General features: G+C 37.3%; 1 long non-coding RNA gene and 1 pseudogene across 3 annotated transcripts in view; one reads left to right on the plus strand and one right to left on the minus strand.

Moving 5' to 3' along the window:
• Positions 1–22,685, minus strand: part of LOC139075138 (uncharacterized) — a 784,499-nt gene that overhangs the window by 491,198 nt on the left and 270,616 nt on the right. The window lies entirely within an intron of this gene.
• Positions 7,281–8,313, plus strand: LOC103555199 (dematin pseudogene; annotated as a pseudogene).

Below are 22,685 nucleotides of genomic sequence, written 5' to 3' on the forward strand. Positions count from 1 at the left end.
ATATGAGACAAAGAAGAAAAGACATTCTGCTACTTATCTTTGGAGCATAAAATCCTTGAGGTAAGAAATTGACCGTAATCTTTAGTCCTCTTCAATCTACCTTTACCACCTTCTGCAGTTTCTCAGCATTCTTGTATGAGTCCAACAAATGCGTTTGCTAACTTCTGAATGTTCAGCCTCAATGGAATCAGATCAGGGAAAAAAGGTGTCAAATGATATTTTCAAAGGCCATATTTGTCTGAACTAATTATCTTATTTTGCTGTGAGTCAGATTACACTGCTGCACTAACAGTCCACTCCCTCTGGGGTTGCTCACCAGTGCTGCCCCTCTCTGCACAGAGAAGGATTACAGGTGAGTCTCCACGTGGGTAATTGCGATGGGGGATCACTTACCAGACCACTTGTGTTCAATTCAGAACTAAAAATACTATCGGGGCCCCATAAATGTTAAATAGCACTAAGAATAATAACTAAGCTCTTCTTAGTACACGTGCTACTTAGTATACACACTTGAGTTTTTTCCAATTACAATTCAAGAACATTTCAGTTCTCTTTATTCAGGACCATTATTCAGGCCCTTCTGGAAATGTTTTATTCAGGTTGCACATCTCTTCTCCACAATTTTTGATTTAGAATTCAGCTCTCTAATAATGAGTGGAAATTGGGGTCTGAAAGAGAAAAACACCATTCTCTTAAATGATGAATGCTACAGGCACACATTGTCTTAATCTGGGAAAAAAAAAAAAAAAAAACTCTGAAACATTTTCCTAAACTGCTAAAATACTTGAGCTTTGAAAGCAAAGAAAAAAGGCAAATTAAAATACAATTCAACTTTATTCTCTAAATATCCATGATCACATCCGTGACATTATAGCATAATAACATGAGCAACATCAAAAACTGGGCTGAGAGCATTTTAGCAATGTTCTCTAGGCAAATATGCAAACCTGACAAGACATGCATTGTGGTATAAGTTAAAAAGAGAAAATACCCTTTTTTTGTTGTGGTGGTTACAGTTATTGTTGCTTTTGATGATAAAGAAAAAGGTCTGATCTCTATAGGGCAGCTGTGCTCAACCCTTTCCCTAGGCTGTAGTTAACTCTCCTGTACATACCTGAGGACAGCTGGGGTAGCCTCTTAAGCACTGCAATGAGATCTGAGCAAAAAAGCTTCCAAAATAGATCAGCCCTGTTTATCCCCAGCTCAGAGAGTTGGGGCAACTCATTGTAAGACTTCCCTATTTTTAACTGTGGAGCAGGCTGCTTTGCTTTGACTCCTTCATGAACCCAAGCCTAACACATATCTACATGGCCATTCTTAGAAAAATTAGAAATAAAAACAGCCAGTCCCGGAGCATCTGGGAACAGTAAGTTCAGAGTGCTTTGAAGGCCCAGCTGAGGCAATGGGCAACTCACAGCTGAATGGAGAAGTGGAAGGACACAATGGACACAGAAGCAAGGTCAGACAAGTTGTCTCAGTGGAGAAATCTGCTGACCCGACAACGACCTGCCCAGGAAATAGGGATGCATTTAGAACCACCCTATTTTTAAATGACCGCCATGACAAGAGCTATTAAGTATTAAACAGGTGTGTGCTATCCGTGATTGCGTTCGGATCTCCCAACTTAGTGGTGTCAGTAGAACTAATGACTGAGACAGATAAAGTGGCATACTTCCTGCATGGATTAAGATTCTGTATGAAAGCCAAAATGGAGTGTGGCACACCTGCCACATTTGAGAAAGCATAGTCATAATTCCTAAGATGCTTATCTAAACTTTCTGGTCTTAAATTCTCAAACGGATCAGCTTGGAAAGATTTCAGGTATTTCTAAGTTAGAGAAAATCACAAAAACTTCTGTGGGCATATATCAGTTCCAAATCTCTAACTTGGGCTAACTTCAAAATTACATTTGCTCTGACTCCTGCATGTGTGATCTGATAAGATCATTGTCATACATTAATTATTGTAAAATGAAACAAAACAATGACCTAGAATGACTAAAACAGTGGTTTTTTAAAAAAAATTCCTCATTCTAATGCTCTACATTTGAACTAGTTAAATTTTTTTTTTTTTATAAAGATTGGCACCTGGGCTAACAACTGTTGCCCATCTTTTTTTTTTTTTTTTTTCTGCTTTATCTCCCCAAACCCCCCCTGTACACAGTTGTATATCTTAGTTGCAGGTCCTTCTAGTTGTGGGATGTGGGACGCTGCCTCAACGTGGCCTGACGAGCGGTGCCATGTCCGCGCCCAGGATCCGAACCTTGGGCCACCGCAGCGGAGCGCGCGAACATCACTTGGCCGTGGAGCCGGCCCCATGAACTAGTTAAATTTTAAAATATATACACAAACTCTCTTCAGCAGGTAAAATAAAAACTTGAAAAATATTTTGAAATTTCCCTTCAGAATTTTAAGCTATTTTATAAACATTATTTTTTCTTCCTTTTTTCTTTCTATATAAGTAAGACTGTAATTGAGCTTTTTATGAAGACATCTCAGTTCAGTAATTCAAAAAATCTTCTGCTCTATTCAAGATGTTTTGCTATACATTATGCAGTGTAAATAATAAGACACTATTCCATATCATCAAATATTTATTCTATGAGTGGAAATTACATGTTCAGAAAAAACACAAATATAATATATAAGGAGTTAAATGCCATAAGAGATATAAAATAAATGGAAGAATAAAAACTTAAATTAAAAATTATGTCTTCAAAAATCGAAGACATTATTGAGACGCATCTTGGACAAATGAAAGGATTTCAACAGAGATAAAAGATAAAGCATTTTCAGAAAAAGAGAATATTTTAAGTAACATTAAATAGCCATAATTAAGTGAGTTATCGTATAGCTTAGGAACTCAGTCTATTTGGAAGAAAGTATACATGAAGAGAAAGTAGTTGATTAAGATACAAAGGACAATGAGAATAAGATCATAAAAGCGTTTAGCCATATTAATGAGTATGAAATGTGTTCTGTAATCTGTGAATTATCAACATGAACTTTTACTAATTCATTTTATTATTTTATTTGACAAGTAATACAGAGCAATATAACATAAGAAAATATAATGAATATTACATGATATCTCACCATGGTTAACATTTTAGTGTATGCCATTTTAAAAGAAATATTTACAAAAATAAGACCATCCTAAGCATCATGTTATCTGCTTTTTAAATTATGTATATGCGTATATATTTAATATATAATGAAAGTCCCTACATAATACCCTTCTTTTCATATCTTTCATTTAAATAACTGGATAAAATTTTACTTATTGAATGTACCCTAACTTATGTAACCATTTCTATGTTGTTACACATTTAAATTGCTTTTTATTATTATTACAAACAAGTATGACAAAGACAAATATTTATTAAATACCTACCATGTGCCACACACTGTTCTAGATACTTTGCATAAAACAGACTAATTCCCTGCTTCCAACAGTTTCAACATATTGGAGTTACAGTAACGTTTCTGTACGTGCATCTTTAGCATCAATTTACTTGTATCTTTACAATAAATTCTGGATGCAAAATTTTAATACCAAAAGATTTAAATGTCTTTAAGGTTATTGGTGCATACCCACAAGCTGTGTATGAGAGTATGTTTCTCCCCATACCTCTGATAACATGGAGTATTGCCAAACTTTTTGGCCTTTGTCATATATAACTTTTTATAATGTATGATTCTACTTTGCTAGTGATAGGAGTCAAGTTTGTTCTTCCAGGAGTTAAGTCTCTTGTCTCTATACCAGTAATTAACTAATTCATTTTTCGTCAATGATTTGTTCTCAAATAGCAAATTCTTCTACATAAAGGTACTCTTTATCTAAGATACAAGGAGCAAGAAATTTTTAAATTGTTCATTAAAACCATTTTTTCCCATATGTTTCCCCAAATACTTTAGCAAATTCTGTCTAGGATTAAGTAGCTGCTAATTTCTTACTTATGTATAAAAATTCTGAAGCTTCCTCCTTTATTTTATCCCTAAAAGCTTTTGATTCCAAAAGCCACCATTTGTTTTATTTTAAACATTTTACTTTCTAATATCCTAACATTTCATTTTCTGCTATGAATACATTGGCCAAACCTTTTTTTTTTAAAGATTGGCACCTGAGCTAACATCTGTTGCCATTTTTTTTCTTCTTCTTCTTCTCCACAAAGTCCCCCAGTACATCGTTGTATATTCTAGTTGCAGGTCCTTCCAGTTGTGCTATGTGGGACGCCCCCTCAGCATGGCCTGATGAGCGACACTAGGTGAGCACCCAGGATCCGAACTGGCAAAACCCTGGGCCACCGAAGCAGAGCATGCGAACTTAACCACTTGGCCACAGTGCCAGCCCAGGCCAAATCTTTTAATGGAGTGTAGCTAGAAAAAGATACGTAGCTGCTTACAGATAAGATTTCTACTTGTAGGGGCTGGCCCCGTGGCCGAGTGGTTAAGTTCGCGTGCTCCGCTGCAGGCGGCCCAGTGTTTCGTTGGTTCGAATCCTGGGCGCGGACATGGCACTGCTCATCAGACCACGCTGAGGCAGCATCCCACATGCCACAACTGGAAGGACCCACAAAGAAGAATATACAACTATGTACGGGGGGCTTTGGGGAGAAAAAGGAAAAAAATAAAAAAAATAAATAAATAAATAAAAAAAATCTTTAAAAAAAAAAAAAGATTTCTACTTGTAGTTTAAAACTCATGCTATTTGGGTGAACCTTGGGACCTACAAACACCTCCACAGTCCTATGAAACAGAAACCTTAGCAGGGTCTGACATAGCTAAGTCATGTTCTTGGAGGAGCCATTAACAGTAGTACCCTCAGATCTCACACTAATGGAAAGTATAAGAATTCCCAGGTAAAAAATGATATTTTAAAACCAGGTTGGGAGGCACCGGTAACTGGTTAGCCATTTTCTTCTTTTTTTGTAAATCCAAATGATAAGGTCTTTTTTTCCCCATTTTCCAAAGTTTTGGTGTAAAAACTTTCAATTACTGAATCTAATCTAGAACCCATATTGCGGCAGGGCCACACATCAGACTCACCCAGGGACTTTTCAAATACACCTTCACACACTCCTCATATCATCGAGATCTTCCTATGCCTCCCATTTGCCATTAAAACCATTCAGAGTAAGCCATTGCTTCTGATGGAAGTGAATCAAATTTCTGGGGTGTGTTGAGAATCATTTCTGTGTCAACTAAGAGATTGAGAAACACCTTTATATTTTTGACTAAGAGTTTAATCATGCAATCATTCAATAATCATTTTTTGAGCAACTACTACCTGCTTAACACCTAGCCTTTAGGAATACAATAGTGTGGAAAATAGACACTATTAAATAAACCAGTAAGTTCAGCATGAATAAACCTATGATAGGTATAAAACAGAGCATTATGGAACAATACAGAAAGACAGCTAATCCAGTCTTGGCGAGTCAGGGAAAGCTGTCCAGGGAATTGCTATCTATGTTGAAACCGAAATGAGTTAAACAAAAAGCAGAAGAAAGTTCCTGACAGAGGCAACAGCCTGTATTAATTAATGCCCAGAAGTGAGAGATTGTATTGTGTTTGAAGAAATAAAAAGAAATTCAGAATGACCAGAGTGTAGAATTCCAGTGAAAGAAAAGGAGAGGAGATGGAGAGGTGCAGGGATAAAAGATGAGGCTACAGAAGTAAAGAGCGGTCAGATCACGAAGGGCCTACTAAGCCATATAAAGGTGTCTGAATTCTGCCAAGAGAGCATGGGAGAGCAGATGAACATGCTAAGCAGTAGAATGGCCTAAGTTTTTCTTTAGAAAGAAAACTTTGACTGCAATGTGCAGAACATATACGAAGAGGGCAAGTCCAAACTCACGGGAATAAGTTAATATTCAAACTTGCTTTGTGCTACTTCTGAATAAAAGTTCAAGTAAGTATTAAACAATCAGAACTTTCTAGTTAACCACTGATTACTTTGTGAATTAGCTAGTCAAAACACAGTGTCTTGTTATACTTAATAATTACACAGGTTATAATCTAAGTTGTTTACTATCTGAGGTTTAACACTCAGAGAATTGATTAAATTGGGTACTGCTCTCTTGGACGGAAGCAGTAACCTTCAGTGGAATGCTAACTACCTCTGAGCTTATGTTTCACACAGATTTCATTGCCACAGGCAGAGGTAATTGATTTTAGGCTGGGTGAACTGGTTCTTAATACACATGTCCACAGGGAGAATGCCATTTTAATAAGATGCTTTTATAAGCCACATCCTACTTAAAACATCCTCTAAAAAGGGAAGATTTTCCCTTTGTCTTCGTAAGCAAAAACTGAAGGCGCCCCATTTGCCCTTAAGCCCATAGTGAACAACTGTGAAGTAATGTATAACGAGTCGGCAGTCTGCAGAGTACCTCTTTGCCAACTCAGCTATCTATGTCTTTTTGTTTTCTTTTCTTTTTTGCCTATAGCTTTCCCAGAAAAATACATCTATGTTTAACAATTTTGAATACCACTAATTAGTATACCAAAATCTGTGTGTATTGGTCTTTCAGCAGAGGTTCTCCCAGTTTCACAATCCATTGTTATGCTCTGCTACCACTATGCCGCACTAAATAAAAGTACTCAAATAACTGGAAATTGTGGAGGGGACGTAATAAAATAAACGACTTCATCTCAGAGATCAAGGCTGAAAATGGAGTCTTTAAAAAATGTGAAATCACTGATTCTGCTAAGCAATCAAATTCTGATGCTGATTCCCAGATTTTACCCAATGGAGTATAAGCAGTATGTTGTGCTCAAGACTAACGACTGAGTTGTAGAGAAGACTGATTACATATCTATTTCTATTTGTGTTTGTATACCATCCTTTAAAATTCTTAATTTTGGTGCATGTTGTCTAATTCACATAATATATTAATATCACATATTATGTTAAGTTTATTTATGAATGCATAAATGTGCATCTATTTGGACATAAATAACAATGTTAGTATTATAAAATCAAATTTATAACCCGTTGTTCTTATTGTGTAGTATCTAGTTTACAAAACCCCACATATAGCCTACTTTGTAGGCATTTACAAAACTAAACACATTTTAAAAACAGTTACTTTAAACTGTTCATGTTGTGTCCGATATTAGAGTTCTTTAAAAATAACTTACACTTAATTTTTCTCAAACCACTGGTGGTAACCTGGCTTACTTTACATGGTACACAGATGGACATTTAAAAAATTTTTACTAGTTATGCAGTTATTTTACTGTCAGTTGGAAAAACAGAGCTAACACACAAACTCCATGGACAATCAGGTGCTGAGCTACAAGGACTTGGCTGCCATCCCCCAGGACAAGGCCATCCTGGACATCTACTGGCTTAACCTCACGATCTACAAATGCCACTTTACCTAGTCCCTCCTGGAACACATGGAGTTTCCTGGAAGCCAAATGCTAGCTATCACCCAAATCCACAACTCCCCACCATCCCCAGAGGCGTAAGAAGAGAGCCAGTCCCCTGGTACCATCTCTCAGGCTTCAGCCGAAAGAAGCACTGGGACTCCCGAGACCAACCTGCCCCATTTCCACCATCCTAAGACCATCTGCCCAGATTCCAACATCTATAAGAAACCATCCATCTACAAGCAGAGAGAGTCTATGTGAGGCAGCCCCCAGAGCAAGCACTTCATTGAGGACTTCATCATCAAGGCAGTTAAGATCCCTGTGGCCCATCTCCCAACCCCAAGCAGCCAGCCAAGATGAAAACTGGCTACTGACCATGCCCCTGCCACTGGCCCTTGTGGAGACAGAATGGAGAAAGCAGAAGGCATCTCAGAGGGAGGCAGAGGAAGAAGAGGAGGAGGAGGAAGATGATGACTCCAGAGAGGAGATGGAGGCTCTCAGCAAGCGTCAGAGAGAAGAACTCAGTAAGGTGATTTCCAACTTGGGAACGATGATCTTGAAATAAAAGATGGAAAAGTCATTGCCTATCTGAAGGAAAGGACCAGAGACCCTTTCTTACTTTCTTGTACCCTGGAAGATCTAAGTGTTCTCTCCTCACCTATTGTAGGACCACCCTGAGGCGGCTACAGTCCACAGACTTTAGCCCATGGAGAATAAGAATGTAAGCCCAGGCCTGCAAATCCGTCCCTATAAAATGCCGGTGGTGACCAATAAGGAGTGAACCAAGTTGCCTCCAGGTGTGGATCTGATGAAGCCTGAGTGGCATCTGTCAGCCAAGGACTTCCCAAGGGTATTTTCCATGTCTCCTGAAGAGTTTAGCAGGCTGGCTCTGTGGAAGCAGAATAAACTCAAGGAAAAGGCCTCTCTCTACTGATTGCCCTCACCTTCTCCATGACTGACCGTCACCCCTGCTGCTTCAGGGCTCTGGAGCTCGGGTCATTGACCCCAAAGCATGCTCTTCCAATGGCCAGCTGGGAGCAGTCATCTTGTGGGGGAGCAAGGAAGTGGGTCAGAGGTGGGGCAGGCTCTATGCCCCGGGTCGAGGGGGAACCAAAACCTCTGCAGCCCTGGGGTTGTGGGACATGGACTTTCTTCCCCATAATGGGGGGTAGAGTGGTGTTCCTTCTCTCACTCCTGGTCCTCACTGCACAGGGCAAACCCAGCCTGGACTCCAGCACAGACAGGGTTAATGTTTGTATCCTCTTCCTGCCCCTACCCCCACATGAAGGTCCCCAGAAGAGACTGAAGAAAAATGAACATGACATTTAGTGGTCAGGCCTATCAGCTGTCTTGATCAATGGCTGGGTCCAACCCTTGGCCCTAGTAGGAGGAAGGTGAGGGTGGGAAGCAGCCAGGCAGGGAAAGCTCCAGGTCCCTGTATACACCCAAACACTCTTCTTTGCCTCATCTTTGACAGTTTCCCCTGTGCCTGTACCTCCTGCTTCTATGACTCTAGCAAGGTCACCCTGCCCTCTAGCTCCACTTGTCCTTTACTTGTGAGCCCCCACCCTGAGCTTCAAAGCCCCTTGCTCCAGCCTTGTGGCTTCCACAGAAGCCTTGGCTTGGAGAGGAGATGTCACCTATACAAACCCAGCCCACCATCAGCCTCCGGGCAAAGTCAGCTAGAGTTCTACTTTCTAGCACCACCCCAGGTCCTGGGAAGAACCCAGGCCTTCAGACTCCCTTGGATGGGATCAAGAGGCCAGGCTACAGGGACATTTCTGAGTATCCTGCCTACCATGTCCCACCCATACACACGCATCCCCCTCCACTCTCTAAAGAATATAATTTACTGGGCACCCTCTCCCTGATTCACACTTTCCTCACCTAACTCTCTGCCCTACCTTAATCACACTCCTAGCTTTTCTTATCTGCAAATACATACATGTATATAATTACATATGTATGTGTGTATATATATATATATACACATATATATATACATATTTTTTTTTTTTTGCCCAGGTCTGGATTTTGTTCCTGTTCAGACCTGACATCCCTTTCCGCTGTGTGTGTAATAATGCTGGGGAAGAGGACTCTGCATGGAATTAAAGGTTGCATTTCATCACAGCCCCCCAACCCCCCCAAAAATATATATAACTATTATTACAGGAGCATTCTATTATTGCCAATATTTAAGTAAAAGTAAAACGCAGGGAAAAGAAAGTGGATTTGAAATGTGTGTATGTAGAAAGAGAGAGACTCCAAATACAAATGGTACTCAGATAAGGCAAAAACTAGGAAGGAAGCTTTTTTTGTGCCTTCAGGCTTCAACTGAAACATTAACTCTTCCTAAGTCTTCAGCCTGCTGGTCTTTGGCCTGGAACCACTTCGTCAGCTCTCCTGGGTCTCCAGCTTGCTAAATTATCTACAAATCTTGGGACTTGCTGGCCTACAAAATTGTGTGAGCCAATTCTTCAATTCCTTATAATAAATCTCTCTCTCTCTCTGTATGTATATACGTATAGATACAGAGAGTGAAAGATGAACTTGGAAACAAATTTTTTATTGTACTGATGCCATTATATATACAGATAGATAGATAGATTCTGGTTCTCTGCTCTACCAGGAGTAATACATTGTTATATAAGGGGACTGAAGACATCTCCTTCCTAATGTGAGAACCAGAAGATCAGCTCAGGTTCCATGTTATTGAGTGACAGAAACAAGATAAAAAGAAGAGTTGTCTCCCAGCATAATGTGATGACTTTGATAATACTTCCACATTTTTATAAAATACTTAGAAAAAATAATAATTATTATTGAGGCAGCCAAAAGTTAAGTCAGTCTCATTAATTATTGTATTTTTAATTTTCTCATCATCAAATGATTTACTTTCATGTGCTTCTAATCGTAAGAGTGCACTTTAATAGAGCTATAGAGTGTAGTGTTAAAGAGATGGCACATTTACCATTGTGCAGTAACATAAAATCAATGGCAGCTAGTCATACAGGCTTTTTCAATTTCCATCGCACATGGTACGCGGCCCTTGGTTCAGTGGATAATCCAATTGTAAACAGTGACTCACTGTTAACAACTCTAGGAAATAGGATTAGCAATTTCTAATTTCAAAGTAAACCTATTTCATTTTTGTCCTGCAAATAAAAACAATGTGTTCAGAGATTTAGCTTTCCAGCTTTCAGAGCTCCCCAGAAACAAAAATGTTGGAAACAAATTTTTATCGTACTGATAACATTAATGGAAATCATTGAGTATATGTTCCTAACAGCTTTTTAATGGTTTGGTAACAAAAAATAAAGTAAGAATAGATTGAAGTTCAATTGGATGAAACTTAAAATTTAAATTGGAAAAGAATTTAATTGAGACTCTGGAAACTAAAAATCTTGGAAGGATCCTGTACTCAATGTAGGAGAAAAATTTAAAGTTTATATATTATTAGAAACCTATGACTCCAAAACAAAGGTTTTAGGCAAGATTTTTAAAAATCTAATTTGTCTTGGAACACAGTTAAACTGAATCAGTGATCTTGTTATTTTTGTGAATTATTTATTGTGCCATTCTAAAACCTATTTTCCTCTACCTTATCTGAGAATTCCTCTAGTAGAACATTGCCTCGATCAAAACCTATACCTCTACACTGAGTTACAGACTCTTCTTAGCTCTCTATTCCAAAGAACAGAGGATGGTGGCTTTTAGTCACCTTTTAGAACATGAAAGTGTCACTGTGTTAGCCCATAGGGTCTCTGTCAATAATACTCACGCCTGGCTTTTTAAAAATGTCCATGCTCAAGCCCTACACCCAGGGATTTCTCTATTGGTCTAGGCTGGAAAGTCCTAATCTGTGTTCTGCACACACAGATACTTCTAGTCTACAGCTATAGTGGGAAACACTGGTCTAGATTAACCAAGGAAGGCTTACTCCGAAAGGAAGTCTGAGGCTGTGTAACTGGGATTTAGAACCACGATATTTATTGTCCAAGTTTGCAGCAACAACACTAGACTGAATCCAAACGGCAAATCAGATCAATCCAGACACAGAATAAAGTTAGTGGACAGGAAAGGCAATATCGCAGACTGGGGGAGTTTTGTGGAACAGTTTTTATTACTTGTGGTCATTAGCAGAATGGAGATTTAAGAGATAACTTGAATGAGCCATTCCAGGCTGAAAAAGCTAAGAATAAATATCTTCCTAGCTCCTTCTGTGGGAAACTTGACTACCTGACCAGACAAAGAAATGATACTATCCCAGCACTGTAAGCTACATTTTTTCCATTGAACTCGTTAATCATCAACAAACTTGTTCACATCATTCTGATATGGGTACATACTATCAAAGATTAGAGAAGGTTTGTGTTTATAAAGTTTATGATAGACAATAGTTAAAAATCAGAGCGTCATATCATGAACTGACCAACTGTGCTCACCTTTAAAATCTCACTTTTCTCATACATTTGTAAAGTATTTTTATAAATATGTATTCTAGTTGGACTTTGGAGCCACTAGAATTAATTCATTAATCAATCTTTTATCCTGTATTAACTATGTCCAGTAGGCACTATCAAGGTTCTAGGTACTCAGCAAAAGATACAGTCCTTGTCTTCAAAGATCTCACATTCTCATAAACTAGATAGTTACCTAACAATTAAAATATATGTATGATACTGCATAATTAGTGATATGTTGGAAGATAAGAACAAGGTGGGAGGAGGGCACAAAAGAATTCAAAATTCTGGTTGGGAGTGGACTGCTGAGAGGCATCAAAATGCCTTTAGTAATTCTTGAAGCAAAGAAGGGGAGGGTTAAGTCATCATAGTGCAAAGCTATAGAAAACTCAAAGAACATGCATTAAGGTATGGTCCGAACAGGAGCTTCATGTAGGAAATGACATGGGAGAGATGGGATAAGACCAATATATGGCATTTTTTTTTTACATGAAAATAGTTTAAGTTCTATCTTGAAGGTAATGAAGAACAATTTGAAGATTTCACGCAAGAGTGTAAACAATCACATCTTTAATAATTAATAGAAGCTAAATAAGACACAGAAACATTAGTTATAAGACTATTAAAATAATACAGTTGAGAATTATGATAAGAAGAGCTAAGGTAGAGTCTGTGAGTACAGGGAGAGCAGAATTCATTGAAGAGGGATTTAGGAATTGACAGGATTTAGTGAACAGTAGGAATCAGGAAAGCTGGAATAACATAGGATGACTCCCAATTTTTGACTCATGAAACCATGTGAAAATAATGCCATTTATCAAGGGAGTAAAATGAAAAAAATTGATTTAGGACATAGAAATTATGAGTTCAGTCTTGTACAAGTTGAATTTGATATGCCACTGGGCAAACCTATCTTAGAACTGTTGGAGATACGCTATAATGCATGAGAGCAAGTCTGTGCTTGAGATTGAGATGGGTTGTGGACTCATCAGTTTATATTTTCTTGTAATAGCTATGAATCTTCTCAGAAACGTGGTTCCCAGCTTCTTTCTGATGCAGAGGAGACCATAGAAGCAATTGATGGTAACCTTGAGGTGACAGAAAATCTGGCAGAATCCACACCTTTGTTACCCAATATATTTTGAGAAGATAATAGAGATTCAGATGAAACCAAGGAAAACAAAGAAACATAGAGTATGGGGGAGGATATAGGTCCAAAAAGGAGGCTAAGAAACACAGCTCAGAAAAGTGGAAGGAAAACAAAGAAGCCAAGAGAAGAAAGCATTTCAATGGGAAGAAAATTAAGTAGTCAGCTCCATTATCAAATACTACTCAGAAATTGATTATATAAGAACTATAAATTATGCATTCAGTTTTGCAATTAGAAGTTTTTGGCAATTTTGGCAAAAGTAGTTCTATTGATTTCCAAGGGTGGCATACTAATTACAGTGAGCTATGTGAAAGTGGCATGTGTAGGAGGTGAGGGATATTTTTTCAATAAGCTTGGTTGTTAATGGACAGAACAATATAATGTGATGCCTGGAAGAATCTACAAGATTGAAATGAGTTCTGGGTTTATTAACTGTTTTAGGTTAGAGAGATGGAAACTTGTTGAAATGAGTGAGTACAGAAAGAAATATTGAAGTTATAAGATTCAGCCATGATACATGGATTGAAGCCCCTGAGGAAGTGGGGATGATAGGATCCATGGCAAAGTAGAAGGGATTTTTTTGTTTGTTTTTCTAACAGAAAGAATGCTTCCTCTGAGAAGAGAGGCACAAAGGCTAGAGTGGATATAGACATGTTGCAGATGACAGGTTGAGAAACTAGAAGAGTCCTCCTAGTCTAGTCTGTTTTCTCTGTGAATTCCAAGGCACAGTCAACTTCTGGGAGTCAAAGGATAGGAACAGGTTAGGGAATTTGAGAACAGTTGTGGGAGCTTAGAATAATAATACATGGAAGAGAGACTGATGAAAAGCTTAAAAGATTTCCAGGAAGATTTAAGTACCCTACTGAAGCCAGAAACCATAAATCTGCATTCTCCCATCCTTCCATAGTTATGTGATTTCCTTTAGCAGTGCCCAATTGTCTGGACATAGTAGATAGATAACCTAGGTTCATGATTGGGCCTCAAAGTGCGGGTATAGAAAGATACGGAAACAAAGCTCTTGAGGTTATTGGAAAAAGAAGTTTCAAGGGTTCAAGATGAAATGCAGAAGAAAATAAAGCCAGGAGAGAAAAACAGAAAATTGAAGAATCAAGGAACTAAAAATTATCTTGAATTTAATTCGTGGGTACAGAGAGGAAAAGAAGGTGAAAATTCGAAAGGTATATTCAGCAAGTAGACTGTTGTAGCTCACTATTGCATAATATAGCAATTAGTTTATTTTGTACCCTCGTCTTCCACTACCATGCCTGGCACTCAATAAATATTTGCTAAACTTATTCTTAGATAAATAGAAAAAATACTTTTTAAAAATTGAGAGATAAACCATACAGTGCTCTATGTTGTAAAATACTTTCCTCATATAGACAGAGCATAAACGTCTTCTATCCACGCTAGTAAACCACTCAAAAGCAATAGCGAGCACTAAGCCTTCAATTTCAAGCTAAAACTCAGAGGATGTGATTCAAATACCATGTTTTGGCCAGTAAGACCTAATTTTAAAACTAGATGAGTCATCCTGTCCATGGGATATTTTAAGTAAAGATTGCATTGCGTGAAGAGACTCCCTATCAGAGCCTAAAACTAACACAGGGGAAATATAGCGAATTACGCACAATCTTTATTGTTGGCTTTTTTCCATGGAAAATTAGATTAGTTACCAGAGTTTGACTTCGCTCTGCTGAGGAAACTGATGCTAGGGATGCATATGTTGACAATCACTTGTAATAATATCTACCGTTCTCATTTTAGAGGAAAATGTCCTTAGATATCACTTAATCCAAGCACTTCATTATACAGCATAAAGAGCAAGTCCTGAGAAAAGTTAAGCAACGTGTTTCCAAGGTCATACAGAGAGTAAACAGTTGCACTGTAACCAAGACCAAACTCTCTCACTACACTGAAAATCATTGGAATATTTAAACAGCTCTCTAGCTTATTTATATCAGGGAAATTGAGTAAAACGGCGATGATTTCAATAGAAGCAATTGCTTTCCATCTACCCTTTACAAGAGTACTGTGGGCTATAAGTCCTTTCCTGATTCATTCTGGTTTTATTGCAAACGAGCAACAGAAATTCTCAAATAGGCGATAATACACACATAGACACAGATGCACAGACAGAGAGACAGAAACAGAGAAGAGTAACAAAGAGAGGAATAAGATGTATGAAAATGTATAATTCACAAGCGAAAGTTTCTCTCCCTGGATAATTAGAAACAGGCTATATTTGCCTACCTTTTTTTTTTTGCAATCCCTGATGTGTATGACTAAAATGGTAATTAGCTATATTTCCCATTTTGGTTGAGACATATTGTATATCATGTGTAGTGTAGTTCTAGTCTCAAGCGGGAAATGGCTAATCAGGAGAATATTTTTCAATGTCTCGTCTCTGTAAAGATTTACTGAGTTGTCTCTAATGTACACTGACAGCTTCTGCATTAAAATTAGAGAAAAGTAGACATCGATATTGTCAAGCTAAAAAAACCCTCTCTCCTTTCATTTTCATTCCACTAAAATAAATCAGGTCCATATCTTTTAATATTTTATTAGAATTGTTCACTTCTGAAGGTCAAGAGCAAAAGGACTCTTCAAAGTTTAAAAAAGGTTCAAAAAAGGTAGAAGTTAATTGATAGTCTCTAGACACCAGCTAAAGTCTGGACTGGAACCTTAAAAGTCATATTCATTTCCTTGCTGAAGTTGCCGATGTTATTTAATGAAGTAACTTAACTTCAATGCGTCCTATATTAGAGTTGTTTGCAAACAACAGAAACCCATTCTAGATAAATTAAACAAAAAGAAATGTATTAGAAGGATATCAGGGAGTTGCCAAGTGGACGAAGTTGTGGAGAACCAGGATTAGAATCAGAGCAAGAACCCAGATTGGAGCTGCTTTTTATGTAAGGGAAAAATTGCAGGAATAAACAACCTCCAGCTATTTCTTCCATCCTGTTTCTTTTACTCAAGATTTATAATCCTAGAAGAGAGAATCAATTCGGCTAAACCTAGGTTTGACATGTACCCCTTGATTGTACCTGAGTGTGGAGATGTGGGGATGCTTTCAACTTCAGTTAGCCAAAAAATAATAAAATATTATTAACTCCCTCTTCCAGACTAAATACAATGGGAGAGAGATCATTTTTCTAAAGAAAATCAGGGTATTGGTAAGAAATGGAAATTGACAATAGGCAATCAAAATATAAAAACTGTCCATTTCAAGCCAAAATTCCTAGTATTGATTTTGAAGGAAACCAAAATAATAACAATAACAATTCTAAGTGCTAAACTTTAATGCAAATATGCCTGTTAACATATAAGAAATGTATACATTATTAAAATGTCCCAAAATCTAGACAGCAGAGGGCACACTGGAAATCTGGGACAAGCGCTCCCCTAAAGTGATAGCATTTATGAATATCTTTTGCTTATCAGCAGCAGTCTGAGCGCCTGTGGTGCTGACAATTTATTTTTTCTTTCTAGGGCCACACATCAAACTTTACATTTAGAGGTCTGATGAGTCCGCACAAGTCTAACTTAGGTAGAGTCAGTCTGTCCTGCTCTAAGCAAGAGAAGAGAAATCACCTCAGAAATGATTTTATCGTGCTTCAAGCTAGCATACTTATCCTGAAAATCATTCCTGCCTGCAGGAACCCTGAGAGAAATTTGCATTTAATAGTTCTGATCTGACACCCACAAACATTAAACCCTAGTAACGTAATGTTGCAGAAGTTTCACATGCCTGCATTAATAAAGCACTATCTGTCTTGAACAAAAATAAGCCACCAAAAGTAGATTCAGATGCTTTCAATTCAAGGTGATGACTAATAAAATAATGCTTACTATTGAGCAAAACTCTAAATTCCACCTCAGTGCTTCCAACAACTTCTATATTTCCTGAATTAATAACTATCTTAACACAGATAAATCTTCTGTAACATGAACATTTCCTTTTATGTGTGTTGTGTGTTGTTTGAGAAATATATTCTTAGATTATATAGTGAATATCAATGAAGAAGTCTGAATAATTCCAAAAAATTTAACTCATTTTATTTATAAACTGAGATGATAGTTTAGCATGATTTCTAAAGGATATTACATACAGTTATGAGACATATGTCTTAGAAGGGTAACTGAGAAGGATTTTAGTCTAAACTCTTTATTTTGTGAGATTATCAGTGCTCTAATAGTGCCTATTTCATAATTAAAATCAAGGACAAGTCAATACAGAACACAGGACTGCATCTGGACAATATCCAGCATGCTCCCGAATATAAGCAACATATGGTTCCAAAAAATGATACGAAAGCTGATATATTGTCTACCTTTGACATTTACCTTTGGGGTCAGACAAAATGTGTCATCTTGAACATTATCTCTTGCCCTTCTTTGCCAGAGTTGCCAGTTTTCAAACTTTTAATGGCAAACATACTGCTGTATCTTGGGCCTCAAATACCTTTCTTGACAGGCTTCCTCTTCCTCCCTCCGTATTACCGTAAGTCCTCATAGTGAGTAAATGAGCAGCTCAGAACTAGAATATATCCCGATTTCCCAAAGAAATATGGTAACAAATTCTCACAAATTGGGATTGCAATGAGAAAGAGAGGTTTTCATAAAGTATTATCTTAAAAATAGATGTAGCTCTACAGAACAAATCTTACGTTTATTTTAATTTGTTAACAAAACACAGACACAGACACAGAATCAGACTTTATTTATTTTTTGTGAGGAAGATTAGCCCTGAACTAACACCTGTTGCCAATCTTCCTCTTTTTTCCCCCCAAAGCCCCAGTACATAGTTGTATAGTCTTTTTTAAAAAATTTTCTTTTTTCTTTTTTTTTTTATAGATTGGCACCTGACCTAACATCTGTTGCAAATCTTTTTTTCTTCTTCTACTTCTTCTTCCCAAAATCCCCCAGTACACAGTTGTACATCCTAGTTGTAGGTCCTTCTGGTTGTGCTATGTGGGACGCCATCTCAGCATCGCTTGATGAGTGGTGCCATGTCCACACCCAGAATTCAACCTGGTGAAACCCTGGGCCTCCAAAGCGGAGCGCACGAACTTAACCACTCGGCCACAGGGCTGGCCCCACATAGTTGTATATTCTAGTTGTAGGTCCTTCTAGTTTTTCTATATGGGATGCCGGCACAGCTTGATGAGCGGTGGTGTGTAGGTTCATGCCCAGGATCCGAACCGGCACACCCCTGGCCACAGAAGCAGAGAGCAGAACTTAATCTCTCGGCCGTGGGGCTGGCCGCAGAATCAGACTTTTAGAATTAGAAGGGGCTGGACAGATAAACTAGACCATTGTTTCCGAAATGCAGTAAGATTATTTTAGGTAGGGGAACATTAAATGTTTAATAGGCATATTATTTCTGCGTCAAAAACAGCATAACTAGAACATCAAATGCCTTATTTCCCAGATATTTACATTAAGAAGAAGCTAAACGTTTGTTGTTGTTTGATGTGGTTTGGTTTTGGTTATGGTTTTTCTTTGTTCTTCATTTTTTCAAAAGGCTACTTTGGAATCTTAACAATTTTTGAATATAAGTGAAGGTAATGTATGTATTTATTATACATTTTTTACATAGTAGAAAATTGTTATAATATTAGTTATTTCATGCCTTTATGCATTTTGTATACATTGACCTTCTCTACCTGCTTCATCCATCCTATTCCAACCATGTTTAAACTCAAATACCATTTCCTCAACAAGGTGACCCACCCACATAGAGCCAGGCACTCTCCCATCTGTAAATGCACTAATTGTTGGACCCAGACAATGATAGCTGTGGCATTCTTTTATACTTATCTGTTGTCAAGGCCATCTTTTCCATTTCCAAGGGTATGAACTGCAGATACGCAATAGAATCACATGGAGAAAGTTTTTATGGCACTGATATAATTGCCAACTCAGACTTGGTGAGGGATGAGAATATGTGCTTTTCAAAAGTCCTCAGTTGAGTCCAATGCTCATCTATAGTTAAGAGTAAGTGCACTAAACTGTGAACTCCTCAACGTCAAAGAGCTTTTCTTACTTACAACTTGTTGATTCAAACACAGCACACGGCAGGCACAGAGTAATGTTTAGGGAAGAATGCGAGGTAGTAGTAAATATCAATGAATGATGATAATGAAGACAGCAACCTATGGAGAAGTACAGATTGATCTGCAAGCATCAGTCAGGCTTCAATTAACAATGCATAGACCTAATCTTTAAAGGAGTCTTGGCTGAAGAGACAAGAATAGTGGGAAGACAATCAGTCCAACAGCACAAACTGCTTTGTGCATTCAGGCATAAAAATCTACATTAATAAAGAGGAAAGACTTCCCACCGTGGGGATCGGAGCTCCTGGTTGAGTCGTCTCTAAGGGCCAAAGCTTCTAAAGCTCTGAAGTCGTTTAAACTTTCTTTTAATAAAGAACTTGGTTGCATTTAAATATTTTCAAGTGATTGTGAGAATACTTCCATGAGACTTTTAAAATAGATCAAATTTCATTACAGATCATCTTATTATTATTATTATTATTATTATGGAGTCTCTGTCTTTTTCCTTTGTAAAACCATATAATTCTGTCTTCTTTAAAACTGTTTCTTCACACCCAGCGTTCTGAATACTATAAAAAAATGCTTTATTCCACAATTCAGATAAATATATCAGGCATTGGGGAAGCATTTGATTTACAGAGTAATGAGTCACTATCTCACTAGAATATAAGAAAAGTGTCCCTCCCTGCACCAAAGACAAGCCATTCATGACAAGTGAAGCATGAGTGAGTGCCTCAGCATCATTGCCTCCCACGGACCTTTTCCCTCCCTTTCATCTACCATTATTCACACATATAACTATTCTTTCTCTCCTAATTTCCCCTTCCTTTTACGGATGAGAAATTGTGAGATTTCATCAGGTAATAGAAATTCAAGTGTTCAGAGTCAATTTCAATATATAATGCTGATAATATATTAATTCGGTAGTAAAAAGTTAGCATTGTAAAGGCATGGACATTGTTGTAGTCATCTTTGTATTCTCAATTTCTAAAACAATATCTGGTGGATAATTGGCACATGACAAATATTTGTTAAATCAATCATTGAATTAATGATATTAGATCCACTTTTCCATACAGTGAGGCAAATAGAGTCTTCCTGTGTCATAAAATACACTACTTTTGTCACTCAAAAACCTAGACTTAAGAGAATCCAGAATAGCATATCTTCAAGCTCAAAAAGTTGCAGTCAAGCACAGTCGTAAGACTTAGGACTATGACTTGACACTCTTTCTGTCCCTCCAAAGCCTGAGTTAGAGTGCCCTTGAAAATAACCCAAAGTAGAGTGAAAGAGAATGCAGAGGGGTGTGAAGTTTCTATCCAGTAAGTCATCAATAGTTATGGAAGTAAAGAAAATCATAAGACCATCTAGAAATGGAAATAGTACATTTTAGCAGGTAGAAAAAAATGCATTCTCTTCTCCTATTGATGTGTTTATAAAATGTGGGATTAAGTTTCCTATCATCAAAGAGCTAGAAACCTGAAAATTTATTTCCCAAATTATTCATAACTTAGAAAAGAAATCTCATGACAGATGTTGTAGAACCTCTAATCTGGTGCCGTTTTTATTTCTGCTAGGTACAAGATCATTAACAGAGAAATATACCTTGACTTGCATGTCATACAGAGGTCTCAATGCCTTTAATGTTGCTATTAATAGCTAGGGAAATTCAGAGCCTCTTACTTATTCTCTCTCATTGTTTGCACCTGATGTCAACCTAGTCAGAATGATTTGTTTAAAATATGTAATTCAGTAGGCACTTCAAGAAGTAATGTGGAATGTATAAACCTGGCCTGCCTAATTTCAAGTGAAATGCAAGAGAGAAATGCATATTAATGTAAAATGACTATAAATCAAAAGCTATTTCATTTTCTAAGGTAGTGTAAAAGCCAAACCCGTTTGAAACCATAATTCAGCTGTCAAAATCTCTTAGATATACCACTGACCTTCCTTGGAAGTTTCTGTCACATAGAAGTGAATGGATCAGGAGAAGCAGCATTAAATCACATGGCATTACTGAGAGCCAGGTACTTGAAAGTAATTTAGCTCTCTTGAGCAAGTCCTTAACCACAAGTCACACTTTCCCAGAGAAAGATTCCTTGTGCTATACATGCACATACACTGACATAAAACGCATTCACTGTGTAGACTACACAAAGAGAATCATTGTGTATTCCATGTCTGTGCTTACAGATCTTTTTCAATCAATATTGAACTCGATGCTCCGATGTTTTCAAGAAACAGCTGAAAGATTTCGTGTTGTAATTCTCGAAGCCACATTGTCTGTTTAACTTAAGAATGTATATTTTCTCTCAGTGTTTTACATTTATTATTAATAAATAGCAGTAGCTAACATGATTGCTTGGCTGCCTACCTCTCCAAAATGAATTATTCTATTAAAATCGTGACTTTACATGTTAAACCTGAGGTAGGAAATGGGCTTGAATCTAAAATCATGTTTTTCACCAGTGCTAGGGATTGGTGCTAGGGATAAAAACAATTCTTTTTGGAAGGAGGGTTAAAGAACAATCTGCCTTTGGAACTTATAGCGACTTTTAAACTGCAAGGAAATAGATGGTATTTAATTAGACTCCTTTTGCAATTTCTTAATAGATTTTCAATGAAGAGCTGGTGTTGTTTCTATGGGCAATAATTATTTTATCATTATCCCCCAAAGGGGTAAGAAGATTAAATTGTTACTTTAAAAGCTTTTTAATTTGTCAGAATTTCTTGTGCTTGTGGATGAAGGAGGAGGGTAAGGTGTGGGATATAGCCACCCTTGCTCAGAGCTGCAGATAACTATCTTGGAACTGTACTACAAATGGGTGGATCCGTGTTCCATCCCCAAGGCTTTCATTTAATGAATATCTGCTGATCTCTAAGAGTTTTTGAGATATAAGGAGAAGAAAACCATTCATTTTACAATTGAGGAATAATTGATTCCTTAAAGGGCTTACTCTATCCACAAGGAAAAAAGATTTTAAGAATCATTTCTATTATCCAATACAAAGAATGATAATATGAAATCCTTGGTTCCACTTAAAACTCTACTGATAATTTTCTGGATGAATTATCTATACTTCAATGTTTTACTTATAAGACTTCCAACTTAGGTAATTAAAAGCTAAAAATGAACACCCTGCATACAGCAAATGCTAAATTTCTATTAAAAAAAAACAAAACATGTATTAAAGCATGATTTCAAGTTATTTGTGTAGGTAATAAATGATCAGTATTTTTTTAATCCCATTTATGTGGACAGGGCAATGCGATACATGATGAATAATATTTTTTAAAATAATGTATAGTCCCCTTCACAAATGTTACAATTTATATGGCAAAGCCAAGTTATCAATGGTTTCATTCATGTTTCCAGAGTCATTTATACACTGACCACAACAATTTTATAACAGCCGTATAGCCATCCCTCACACTGCGTGAACAGATGCCTACCACAGGAGGCTGGGTCGCTTTTAAGGAATCTCAGCATAACTTGGCATAGTTTCTTGAGAAAAATAATTCTAGGCAGACAGTTCTCTTTTTCACATCCCCAACCTTCAAGTTGTTGTAAGTTCTTACATAGAAATAGGATCAATTAACTAAAAGCTATAAGAAAACTATTAGTCTAATT

This window comes from Equus przewalskii, chromosome 13 (genome assembly GCF_037783145.1).
Source record: "Equus przewalskii isolate Varuska chromosome 13, EquPr2, whole genome shotgun sequence".
NCBI lineage: Eukaryota > Metazoa > Chordata > Mammalia > Perissodactyla > Equidae > Equus > Equus przewalskii.